We start from the raw sequence: 13,338 nt of genomic DNA, 5'->3' as shown, positions 1-13,338 counted from the left end.
TGCTTGTATCCACAATCTCATTCTTTTAGTCACTACCCAGAGCTCATAACCACAGGTGAGGGTTGGGACGTAGATGGACCAGTAAATCAAAAGCTTCTCCTTTCGGCTCAGCTTTCTTCACCACAATGGTCCGGCGCAGCGCCTGCATCACTGCAGAAGCCGCACCAAACTGCCGATCCATCTCATGCTCCAGTCTAATCCCTCGCTTGAGGCAGTAACTCTCTCCCAATCCAGAGGGGGCAATTCACCAGTTTCCGGCAAAGAACCATGGCCTCAGATTGAGAGGTGCTGACTCTCAACCTGACCACTTCACACTTGCCTGCAAATTGCTCCAGTGCGTGCTGGAGGTCACGGTTTGATGAAGCCAACAGAACCACATCATCTGCAAAAAGCAGAAATGCGATTCTGAGGTCCCCAAACCGGACCCCCTCCTTCCCCTGGCTGTGGTTCAAGATCCTGTCCATGAAAATCACAAACAAGATTGGTGACAAGGGACAACCCTGGCGGGGGCCAATACCCACCAAGAACGTCTTCGACTTTATGCTGAGTATGCAGACTCGGCTCTCACACAAGATGCACATACTGTATGTAAACATTTCAACAGAATTAAGCTTCCCTGCTTACATCTTGGGATAAGTATTGAAACGTGATGTACATGTAGTCAAGGCTGTGATTGTGTGATCTGGTGGCACATCTTTCTTTTCTGAAGCTCACTTCAGTCAGTTGTTAGAACAGAGTCCAAGGACGAACAAACACACAACAGTTAAAGAATATGTTGTTTCTGCTGCCACAACAAAAGAAAAAACAGTCTGTGTGAAGAACAATGTGAAGAGTAGATGAAAAATAATTGCCAGATTAGGACCATCTGGCTGTAATGTTGCACTTATAAATCACTGCGGGCCAGTTAACAGTAAGAGGTGATTTCTTTTTGAAGAGTACGCCACCAATTTATCATTGCACTCTCACAGCATAGAGTGCCTCAGGAATGAGTCCTAAAACCTGCAGATGAGTTAGCATTTTTCCACTCCAGGTTCCTTCATCTTAGAGTCTGTGTGTTTTTTCATTCATGAATTTTAAAGCCTTTGCATGTCTTAAAAAAGGCGGTTGCTAACAAGAGGCTAAATGAGACAACGGAGTGTCATCATGGTGGCATAGTGGTACACTGGTTAGCATTGTTGCCTCACAGCAAGAGGACTCTCCCTTCAAACCGAGGGTGGGGATTGTCAGCATGGGTTTTCTCCGGATGCTCCAGTTTCCTCCCACAATCCAAAGACATGCAGGTTAATTAGTGGGTCTAAACCGGCTGAAAAATGTGATGCTTACTTCTGTTTCAGCCTACAAAAAAATGTCATCCCAGATGTACACTATTCTTCCTCACTCCACAGCCTTTGTAGTCTTCCGACCCAAGTGACGCTGAATCAAGTGACATCACTTAACATTGATTAGACTTCATGCCCCTCCCTCCTACACATATATAGTTGTACTTTCCAAAACCTTTAACAGACTTTGACGTGTAAAACCGGTGAGGATCTACCTCAAAGAACCCACAAACTTTTGTATTTTCAGTCACTGTGTAACTGAGTCATCCATATTCAGACTGTCACCTCCTGGTATCTTGAGCTGAATGATGAATAAAGATAGAAAAGTTGTCTAAACTTAAGTGATCTCTGACACCTCATCGTTCCTCAATGCGATGAAGACGTGATTTACTGTGAAAAGTTGTGGTGCGTGCCGACTCAGTGATCCAAGGCTGGAACATATCTTGGTAGTGTGAGCTGTCTGAGAACATCTGAAGCATACAAACATGTGTTAAACGACCTGTGAAAGCCCAATCCCCCCCCCTCCCAGACACAGTTTGTGCCTCTCATGTATAGCATTACATTTGAATCACAGCGGTAAGTGTCCGTTTGTCTAACGGATAAAACACGCAGCAACGTCTGAAAAGCCAATAAGGTTGTTTAACAACACATAATGCTGTTGTGAAGGGATTCCCAGAATCCTCGACTGCTCTTCCAGCCATCTGGCTTGTCAGTTGCTACCACTTTGCTTGATTTGGCTGCACCACAATGTGCAGTGGGATAAGAGTGTTAAAATATATAGCTGCAAGGAAATTAATTACCCCTCGGATTTTTTCTCCTGCCGTCGTAGTGTTGAGTAAAATAAAATCCTGGTGATTCATCGGGTGTTATTGTATCAGTAACAACTAGACAGTGTTTCTGTCTGCACCTCGTGGCTGGAGGCAGCAGAGCGGGGTTTGTATCAGGAAACTCCCCGGTGTGCACCTGGGCCCGGTAGCTCCTCAGCTGTTTGGCTTGGCCGTGGCGAGACACAGCTGCGAAGTCAACCAATATTAATTTACCTTTCGACATTCTGTAGGGAAATAATCCATTTCCAAGGTAAATCACAGAGGAATGTGTTCAAATACTGCAGAGGTAAAAATTACAAGAGGTCCTGAGGTTTGCCGCTCACCTGAAGAGGAGGTCAAAGAGGCATCAAATGAGGTTTCGTGTCTTGACTGTAGGGTTGCCAGACAGCCAGCAGGAAGTCACCGCTCCTGGCCAAGAAATAGTCTGAAACAAATCTCCCCCATAAAACTAAACTCACTTTAACATTTTGTTTTTTGTAGGGATTAAACAATCAAGATTTATTTATGTTAATGAGTGAGCTTTAGGTACGCTAGTAGGCTGATTTTGTTACCTTTACACAGAGCCAGGCTAGCTGTCCTTATGCTAACATTAAGCTAAACTGCTGCCGGTAGCCTTTCTGTACAGACATGAGGGTGGTATCCATCTTCTTATCTAAAGGCTTTTGCACACCAAGTCCATATTTTACATCATCAGATAAGAATCATTAAGCACAGAAACCTTGTACACTGAGTCTGGTGCTTTTAATTGTTCTATTGGCTGTGTCAAATTTGCAGTACAAGGTAAAATGTAAAGACACCTGTGCTTCTCTCCACTGGAGAGCTGTTGAGTTATCTGCTTAGGCTGTCGCCACTCTCCACCTGTGTGTTGCATTTGGCACCAGAGCCCTGGTCGATGGTCGATTCCAGTCACCTCTCTGTCAGCTGTGCTAGATTTAGGCTTTTCTGTCTATTTTGTAAGTCTTGGTGGTGCTACTTGTGGTTGGCTTTGGACACGCGTGTCTGCGAGTCACTCATCAGGATGAGAAAATCAACCCACCAGTGTGTAAACTCTCCTCTGCCGACTTCTACTAACCAGCCAGGTCGAGGTTTTCAAATGTAAACATCACTAAACATCGAGGAAAGAATGAAGAATGAGCACCAGCTGAACTAGCATCATGTTAGCCTTGTACAGACAAACTGGACGACCTCGGTACCGCATCAGTTTCCAACGGGATATCAGGAACTGTGATATCCTTAGAAAACTTGGCTAAATCCTGGACAGCACAGTTCAGGACTCACAGTGAATAAGGACAGTAGAAAGGAGAGGTGTTGTCCTGACAGTTGCAATATTTATTACCTATGAAAAATGTATTGACAGAAAAGCCTCAGAATTGAGGTTCAGAAAATTTTTTATCACAAGAGTAATGGATTAATAGCAAGCCAAATTTGGATTTTTACAGTACAGATCATGACATATTTTACTTGTAGGATACTTGTACTCATAAAAAGTACATTATCTGTACCAGATACTTGTTTCATACAAGTATTTGGTTCAACCCAAGTAGAACCATGGCGGTGCAACATTGCTGCCTCCGTAGACGAGGACAGCTCATTCTAAGCTAACGATAACACAAGTAATCTTTCTTTTTCGGTGATTATACACTAAAGAAAACACACTTATTATATTATATATCTGCTGATATATATCCCCCTAAACCCTACACACTGATCCTCTAATCACAGCACAGACAATGCAATGATCAAAGCTATTGTATGCATTAGAGAACTGATGGCCTTACATAAGTTAATGATCCCCACGATACAAAGTACTGATGTCCTAATTAACCTTCTCTTGACTTTATCCGGAGCAGGTGGTTCGTATTATTCATACTGACCAGAAGGAAACCACATCAGTCACTGATGTCCGACCCTTGTACTGGATGTCTTTTACGGGCCACAGATTGTTTTTTATCCTCTGTCCAGAGACTCTGACTGATCTTTAACCACTCCGCCTCGCCTCCCCTGTTCCTCTGAATCTGGTCCTCATTGAGCTCTGTACAATAAACTTGATGTCTGGCTGCGCCTCGACGTTGGAAAACATATAAAACATTTAATTATGCATCAGCCTGACACTCTCCTGTTCTTGGTGTTAACTGTGTGCAATAATTACTTTTGGCAGCACGATGAGTATTGTTTTACACTGTTGTTAAAGTACACTGAGAAGAGAATCCATCTCCTGCTGCACCAACAGGTTTTACATATTTGGCGCGTTTATATACACCCTTTATTTATTTTCCAAGTGAAACAAAATACTCCGCGCTCTGGCATAGTTGTTTGGCACATCAATAAGCCAAATTTCATGCAAATTTTCTACTTACAAGAGGTCCCTGTAAGAGTTTTTGGGGCCATAACTGCTTGAAAAGGACTTGGAGCTTGCCAGAAAGCTTGGAGGCCGGACAACTGGCAGCCGGAGAATGCAGTCTGGAAGAATCGGCCTTGTGGCAGATCTCTCCAGCAAAAACCTTTTCAATCATTTGTGTGATCTTAACCTAAGAACAGAAACATGACCTGGTTTAACAAGCCACCAGATCTGACAGATAGCTCTTGGGGGAATGCTTCTGTCAAAATGAGTCCCAAAGGCAACAAATATGTTAAAGAGGTTGTCTCATACTGGATGATGCACGGTGCTGTTCATCTGTTATGTTTTTATGTGTGGCAGAAGAGAAGTGATGTGTAGTGCTGTGAAGTACAATTTTTACACTTGTCTTTTGTATTTCCTTTATATAATGTGCTTTACACTTCAAGTCCACCACAATTTAAAGGGAAATATTTTACTTTTAACATATGTTGCACTGCATTAAACCAGTGGACCCCAATGGTGGCCCAAAGAATTAATACAAATTTGTGCAACAGAACTTTGCTTTTCTTCCATTAATCATCCCACAACCCCTCAGATGTATCTAGAGACCCTTTTAAATAAGGTAGTTAAAACCATAGAGTGTATAAAAATAATGGACGTAGCCACCATGATGTCACCCATTGGTTTGTTGACTCCTGTTTTGAAGCCTCAAGTTTGGCATTCTGGCCTTTGCCATCTTGGATTTTTGGAGCGCTCCCAAGGTTAGCTGGAGAGGAGCGAGGGCCAAAAGTGATGCCTAGCAGACAGACTGTCTGACTATCTGACTTAATAAAATAAATTGGGTGAGTTATATAAAGTTATCTCACTGTACATTTGTCATGAATGTTGAAATTAGCTAAAGATTAAGTTCTGCGTATGTGGACGTATAAAGAGAACTGGGTGTGGTGTTGGAGGCGGAGTCCTGTTCATTACTATGAAAGCTGCTCAGTGGCCCATTAAACCAAAGGTAAGTTTTTCTTGAGCTTCCCTGAGTGACTGGTGGAAAATGCACAACCTTTGCGTTACCATAAAGTAGTTAATTTAATGTTTAAAACTTACCCTTTGATATTTGGAGGTATCCCAGAGTTGAAAAGCCTCAGTTTTACATTCCTGTCATGCATGCTGGTTAGTTACTGCAAAAGGGTTATTTTAGCCATATTTAAATGAGATGTATAATAAAATGATTTTGATGAAATACTATTATTTAAGCTCAGATTTCATTATGGATTTTTTTCTGATGAAAGCATTTGCTGCACATGATGTGTCAAAGGATGGTCAGAATTGTGAAAATCCAACAATAATTTCTGTTTTACAGTTTCTGTCTGTGATAAGTGCTGTAGTTTGGGCAGTTTTTAAAGAAAACATACATTTTTTTCTTGAAAAATCTGCAGTAAAATAAATACAAAATCCAACCATTTAAATTTGTTTGCCACTCCCAGTTCCTCCTCCCAGTTGCGTAAAGAAATATTTGACATGCCTCCCTCTTTTTGCGCCACCCCCTCCCCCCTCGTAAGTAACGAACAGTCTCTTACCCGGTTTGGCCACTATGTAAAACTGGCCTCAAAGTCTGGTGCACGCCTGGTGTCTACAGGGACTGACTCGTTTGGGAGGCAGCCCCATGTGGCCATTAGGGGAACTGCAGTTTTTGGCACTTTCGCATTAATTTTTCAGCCCCGCAGGTTGCCGCTTGTTAGCTCCACCTCAATCAGCAACAGCATACATTTGAGGTACAAGTTTGAGGTACCTGTACTTTTCTAGAATATTTCCATTTCATACTACTTAATACTTCTACTCCACAACATTTACCTGACAATTGTGGTTTTTGGTTACTTTATAGATGAGGATTTTACACACAAAACATGAGATAATCAAACACAATACACAGATTAAACTCCCCAATCATTTAATAAAATAGTTTAATGATAAGCTCCACCTTGAATAATATCAGTAATAATAGTTCAGTTGGAAATATTGTGTTTCTGCATTATGAGTACTTTTACTTTTGATACTTAAAGTACATTATGCTTATAATACTTCCTCTGTACTTTTACTTAAGTGACATTTTCAGTGCTGGACTTGTACTTTATTGGAGTGTTTCTAAGCTACTTTTTTTATGACACTAACAATCTGAATACTTCTTTCACAGCTGCTTACAGAATGATTCATCAGTACTGACAATCTAAAAGCATACTGTAATCAGGGTGAAAGCACTTTTTCAGCTATTAGTCATATTTACAGTCTTCCTCCCAGGCTGCATACAACCTCCTTTTACATTGTTGAATTAGTCCTTTACCTGAGTAAAAGATGTGAACACTCGTGATAGATGAGGAGTTCGTGTTAAGGAAAAGAGAATTACGGGCTGTTGGACAGGCGGGATCTGTTCAGTAGTTGGTGAAGTATATGAGCATGAGGTCATGACAGAAAGGAGCCCGTTTTTTGTTTGGCGTGAGATCAAGCAGGAAAGTGCTGTCGCTGCCCTGTGCTGCAGCTCTGTGCACAATGCTTTGTTCATTTGTCACACAGCCAAGAGGGCACATTTCTCAATAGAAACTCATTTGTTTCAACTGAGCCGGCCAACTTAAGTCTGATGTTATCTTTTATGGGGCAGCTGTAGCTCATATTCTCATAGAAATAATGGGATTTTCTTAACAGAGCCTGAAATTTGAATGAGTGAGGGAGGTTGGAAGTTACCCGTACTACTGCAGTGATGTCATCTCAATGATGTGTGTGTGTGTGCATTAACTGCATATGCAAGATTTTTATGGGAAGGCAGGAGATGGGACCTCTGCTGTATTTTCTATCCAAGAGCAGCACTGTGTCTTTCTTTTACCAGAACATTTGTCAGACTAAACCACCAAACTGTTTGTGGTTTGGAAACTTGGTTTAGTTGAAAGGAAACTCCTTAGGGCTTGTTTTGTTTTCCTTTTTTTAACAGTCTATAGGAACATTCTTCCTACAGTTGTATGAAGAGGTTGAATCTTTTATGGTCCGGATTCATAGAAGGCTACAGAAAGTCAAACAACAACCTGAGAGATTTATTTATTTATTTTAAAAAGTCAGCTAAAAACCTTAAACCTGATACAGTGGCTCAAGTGAACACTTTGCAATTTTTGCTCTCCCTCTTGTACTCGTGGCTCCGAAGAGTTTCCTCATTAAATTCAACTAACATAACTTTGGACCCAAATTCTAGTCTGGAGGATCTCAACTGCTCATTCAGTGAAGGAATTTTGGCCATTTTGCTCATCTGTTACAGTTCGTGTGTCCCATGTGTAAAAGCAACACAAGAATTAATTCCAAGCCCCATTAGTTCGATAATTGTCACACTGGACTGAGGGCCCATCTCTCCATCAGCACGTTATCCCCAAAACAAACGGACATTGCTCCAATGTCACATTTCTCAGAAAATGCACACTCCCTGCGGTAGATAATGTTTTAGAGCCACTTATCTCAAGTTTTTTTACCGATCCATTGTGGTATTTCCCTGTGGCCTTGGAGCCATTGATCCTGGGTATTTTTTTTTTTTACCTGGCCCAACTTTTCCAGCAGCGGTTGTGCTACCAAACGGAGGATTTTTAAGTCAAATCATGATGTGATCTTAGCCATAACTAAATGGTGTTTATGCCTAACCATAACCACACATTCACCACAGTGTTTAAGCATATGTATTACAAACTAATGTACAAATGTATCCGCAGTTTACAGAAACATACAATGTCAAAATTTTTCTCAGGCAATAGGGTTGTCCAACTGTAGGGAGTGTGTATGCAACTTTGTAGCAATGGCCATTTGTTTTTGGGATATCAAGAAAGGGGCTTTTGGTCCAATGGAACATTTTCAGACAAACTGGGCTTATGAATTTTGGGCTGTCAGAACAATGGTGCCCCCCCCCCCCTTCCAGAATATGCTAAACTAAGCCAACTGGAACAGATCTTCTCATCTGTACCACCCCTTCTCAACTCTCCTCCTGAAAGTGAACAAGTGTTGTTCTATTGATTGCTTCCATTGTCATGTCTGTGTTGAAGCAGGGGCAGCAGGCTGAGCAAAGTACTCCAAATGTCCCTCTCCCCAGCAATGCTTTCCAGCTCCTCCTGGGGGATCCTGAGGCGTTCCCAGGCCAGACAAGATATGTAATCCCTCCAGGGTGTTCTGGCTCTGCCCCGAGGCCTCCCACCAGTTGGACGTGCCCGAAGCACCTCTTACAGGAGGCGCCCAGGAAGCATCCTGATCAGATGCCCGAACCACCTCAACTGACCCCTTCTGACGCAAAGGAACGGCACCTCTACTCTGAGCTCTTCCTGGATTTTTGAGCTCCTCATCCTACCTCTAAGGCTGAGTCCAGCTACCTTTCGGAGGAAACAATATTCGGCTGCTTGTATTTGCAACCTCATTCTTTCGGTCACTACCCAGAGCTCATGACCATAGGTGAGGGTTGGGATGTAGATGGACCAGTAAATCGAAAGCTTTGCCATCTGGCTCAGCTCTCTCTTCACCTCGACGGTCCGGCGCAATGCTTGCATCTCTGCAGACGCCGTGCCGAACCCCCGATCCATCTCACACTCCATTCTACCCTCACTTGTGAAGAAGACCCCGAGATACTTGAACTTCAATCCACCGATTTCCGGTAGAGAACCAGACAGCCTCAGATTTGGAGGTGCTGACTATCATCTCGACTGCTTCATACCCCAGTGTTTACGCTAGTGGTTATGTAACAAGATAATGATGTGTTAATCAGTGAGCTTTCGAGGTGTTGGTCATTGGGTTTCGTTACTTTGACAGAAGCACGTTAGCTGTTTCTGCCTGTTCCTATGCTAAGCTAAGCTAAGCTAAGCTAACTGGCTCCTGGCTCCTTATGAGAGTTGCATATTTTCATGTAACTCATAAGTGCATTTCTCAAAATGCCAAACTCTTCTACTATTCCACTGTATTTTTATTTCACCAGGATTGTTAACCTGCTGTAAACACACATGCAGCTCCACTCAAGATGCAATCATCCTCACTTAGGCTATTACATTACAAACTAAATGAGGTCTGTGTTTTATCTCATTTCTTTTTGTTGTTTCTGTTGTTCAATGGATGCATTCAATAAGCCACTAGGCCTGATTGCTAACAGGTTGGCTCTGCAGTCCTCTCTGCTTCTGACAGTCTCTCTACTTTATGAGTACAGAAAACCGCAAACAGACTATGAAAAACTGTGCAGCCCCCGGGCCCTTCTCTTCAGTCATCATCACCACCCAGTTAACTATGGGTGGATCCATGCGGTTGCTGCTGGATTCACTGGTTCTCCATTTTAATGACAGATTCCGCACATCATTGTTCAGATAAATGCCACACGTCCACTCTCGGCTCGTCTTTGTCTGAGTCCGTGTTCTTTTTTTGTGTGTTGGCTTCAGGAGGTTACAGACCTATATTCTCCATCCAAGCCTGAAGGATGACCTCATGGGGCTAACAGCTGCCATCACCATTCTCGCAGGAGTTAATAGGAACAGCATGTAGTCTCTGGAAAGGACTGACTCTCTCTCTTTCTCCCTCGTTCTCTCTCTTTCTGTCCCCACTTGAATGCTGGAGAGCCAACTAACATCAATTTTGCTTCATTATTTTTTTGTGTATTTTACGTATTTACTCATTTTAAAGCTGCAGCACAGACAGTAGTTTACAAAAGCAGAATAGTTGGATGTGACAGCCCCTGAAAAGTTGGTCTAAAATCTTTAAGTGACTATAATCAATATTTTTTATAATAACACACAGCGTCTTTCAGCTTACTGTTTTGGTTTTCCGGCTCTACTGTTTAGTTTAAGTCTCAAAGCTATTATAGTGCTGTGTTTTCGTACTCGTACTCGTACTCGTCGTCCTCCGCTTATCTGGGTCCGGGTCGCGGGGGCAGCAGCCTCAGCAAAGAAGCCCAGGCAGTCGTCTCCCCAGCCACTTCCGTCAGCTCTTCCGCGGGAACCCCAAGGCGTTCGGGTTAGGGGTTAGGGGTTAGGGTTAGGGGTTAGGGTGCTGTGTTTTTTTAGCACAAAAACTATTTTAAAAAATACTGTATTCTGCTTGCCCAGCACCAAATGACATATAGGCAAAATTGGCGATTGGCTGGTGAAAACAGTGGAGCGTTTAGCAGCTAAAAAGCCAAATATTTTCCTTAGGAGTTCGTGGAGACCAAAAACAGAGCTAAAAGTTGAATTAATATTGGACTTTAATTCACCAGGTAGTCAGAGACACGACTCCAAATGAATAATAATGGTTCTCTGTGTCTGCTGGATGTGTTAATTATACAATGGTTTGTAAGTGGCTAACTGGTGTAGCAATACTGGAATTATATATTATATGTGTTTATAAAGTATTTTACAACAGCTTCAAATGTGGCCCAACCAGTCATAATCAAAAACTATAACTATCTGTTTTAAATAAGATTTAAACACTAAAACATGAAACTAATTTGCTTCATCAGGACTGTGTGGGTGTGTGTTGTTGTTGTTGTTGTTGTTTTAAAGATTATTCTCATGGCTTTTTGTCTTTATTAGACAGGACAGTATTAAGAGTGTAAAGGAGAGACAGAGGGGGTGACATGCAGGAAAGGGCCAGAGGCTGGAATCAAGCCTGGGTATTGTCTTTGTACATGGACCTCTACCTGCTGAGCTACTGGACGCCCCTGTGTGTGGGTGTGATTTGATTAGATTTGATTAGATTTGATTAACAGTTACCAAACAATCCACCAGCTGTCATCAGATTTGATTTGTCTCCACGTCTAATTTAATTCAGAGAGAGGTCAAATCACCAAAACTGTTTGAACTTTGATACACAGCTAATTTTGTGTTTGTGTAGGATCCCACTGCTCACAGTAAGAAACTGATTGAGAAAATATGGTTTCAGGGTCTTTAAAATTGGTTCCAATGTCTTTTCATGGACTTTGGTTTTGTTTTTTAATCCTCACAGATTATCTGTATGTAAATACAAAACATTTTTATACACACCTGATTTAAGGAGATGTGTGAGCTGAGCTGAGCTGCCAGCAGCGATTTTTTTAGATGCAGGTGTCAGGATTTTACAAATGGAAGATATCTCACTCCGTGGAGCATGACGCTTCACTTACTTCAGTCATAACACTGGAAATCTAGAGCTATATATATAATCATCTGTTGTCTCCTAACTGCTGTGTCGCTCGCCTCATTTATTGTCAGAGCGACTGCGAAATCTATTTTGTTGGCTTTCGGCTGTTCATTCTTGTGATACACTGTGCATCCAATCTGATATCCGCCTGTGTGTTTCCAGCAGTTGGACCTGCACTGGAATGCCTCGTGTAGTAATGTGCGAGCCATATGACACTTATTTATCGAACGGTACTAAGCTCACCCACCCACTATCTGGGCTTTGAATCAGACCACAGTCTAAACACCGCAGAGGGGACAACATCCAGCTGATGCTACAGTCCCGATTTTCTGTTTAGTTCTTGGAATAAAACAGCAGCTTTGGGATGGAGGACACTTTCATTTTACTCATGCAGGTCAGTCGGTTCACCAGACTGAAATATCACAACAATTATTGGACGGATTACTGTGAAATTTTGCACAAACAGTCATGGTCCCCAGACAATGAATCCTATTGACTTTGGCGATCTGATCATTTTTCCATCAGCACCACCACGAGGTTGACCTTTGTGGTTTTGACCAACATCCCCAAAACTATTTTATGCATTGCTCTGAAATTCAGTTCAGACTTCCACGTCCCCCCCAGGATAAATTGCAAAAACTTTAATCCCTTAACTTTACATCCAGCACCATCATCCAATACTTTGGTTTATGACTAAATATCAGCACAAATCAGTATAACAATGGTTTTTGTTAAGTGCAGGCAAATAAACTGAGATGGTGAAAAAATATCAGTATTGTTGCTGCCTGATCTGTCCATGAAACTCAGTTTGTTCTATGTATGTGCAAAGATGGTTGGGGTAAGGCACTGATCTTGGATGGTGAGGGTAAAGACAGCCCATTGGTCAGAGGATAGGACCTAAACAAATCAGGTTTCTGGTGCATATTGGCATGTTTTTTTGTCACTGTGAGCATGTTAGCAGGCTGACGTTAGCACTTAGCCTATCTCTATAAAGAGATTCTACATATATATGCAGATATCTGGTGACAGTTTGGTATCCTAACCCCTGTCTGTCAGCAGTCTCCTGGCCGTTCAGAAGTGCATTTCCCCGCGATGTACACAAACGATTTTGCTCTCTGCTCTGTTTAAATCAGATGTAGAGCTCTCTTTCTGTCTGCATGTGTCTCTGAGTATGTCTGTGATTTTGTGTGCATGAGTGTGGGTGTGTGTGTGTGGCTCTGCTCGTCTCTTTCTCTTCGTGTTTAGACATAACTGACAGATATGTGGAAGCATGAGATGCATATTCTATTATTTATCACAGTCAGATCATTTATATCATATTCAAAATAATACATTTTCGGTGTGTTTACCTTGCCAGACTTGCTTGCTGCTCACGGAAAAAAATAGACCAGATGCTGAAACTATCGCCGCAGAGTGCAGACGCAAGCTAGGCAGGGTGTTCAGCCACACGTCCAGTGTGAAAAGCCCAGTGTGTTAACATGGATGCTGAAAGCAAGCAGGCACTACTCCATGGAAAATCAGCATGCCTCGCAGCGCTCCTGTGTCCAGTGTGAGCCTGGCGTAAGTGTTATTGTTTCTGTTTGTAGTCCATTTGTAGTCCAAGTAGTTGACTAATCAGGTTTGAGCGGCAGGTAAACAGTTAGTGTAGAGAGAGACGGAACACATTAGCCACAGTGCAATCTCAGAGGCAATCAGCTATTGTCTGACAACA

The sequence above is a fragment of the Epinephelus fuscoguttatus genome, linkage group LG1 (genome assembly GCF_011397635.1).
Source record: "Epinephelus fuscoguttatus linkage group LG1, E.fuscoguttatus.final_Chr_v1".
Classification (NCBI taxonomy): domain Eukaryota; kingdom Metazoa; phylum Chordata; class Actinopteri; order Perciformes; family Serranidae; genus Epinephelus; species Epinephelus fuscoguttatus.
This window is presented reverse-complemented; position numbering follows the sequence as displayed.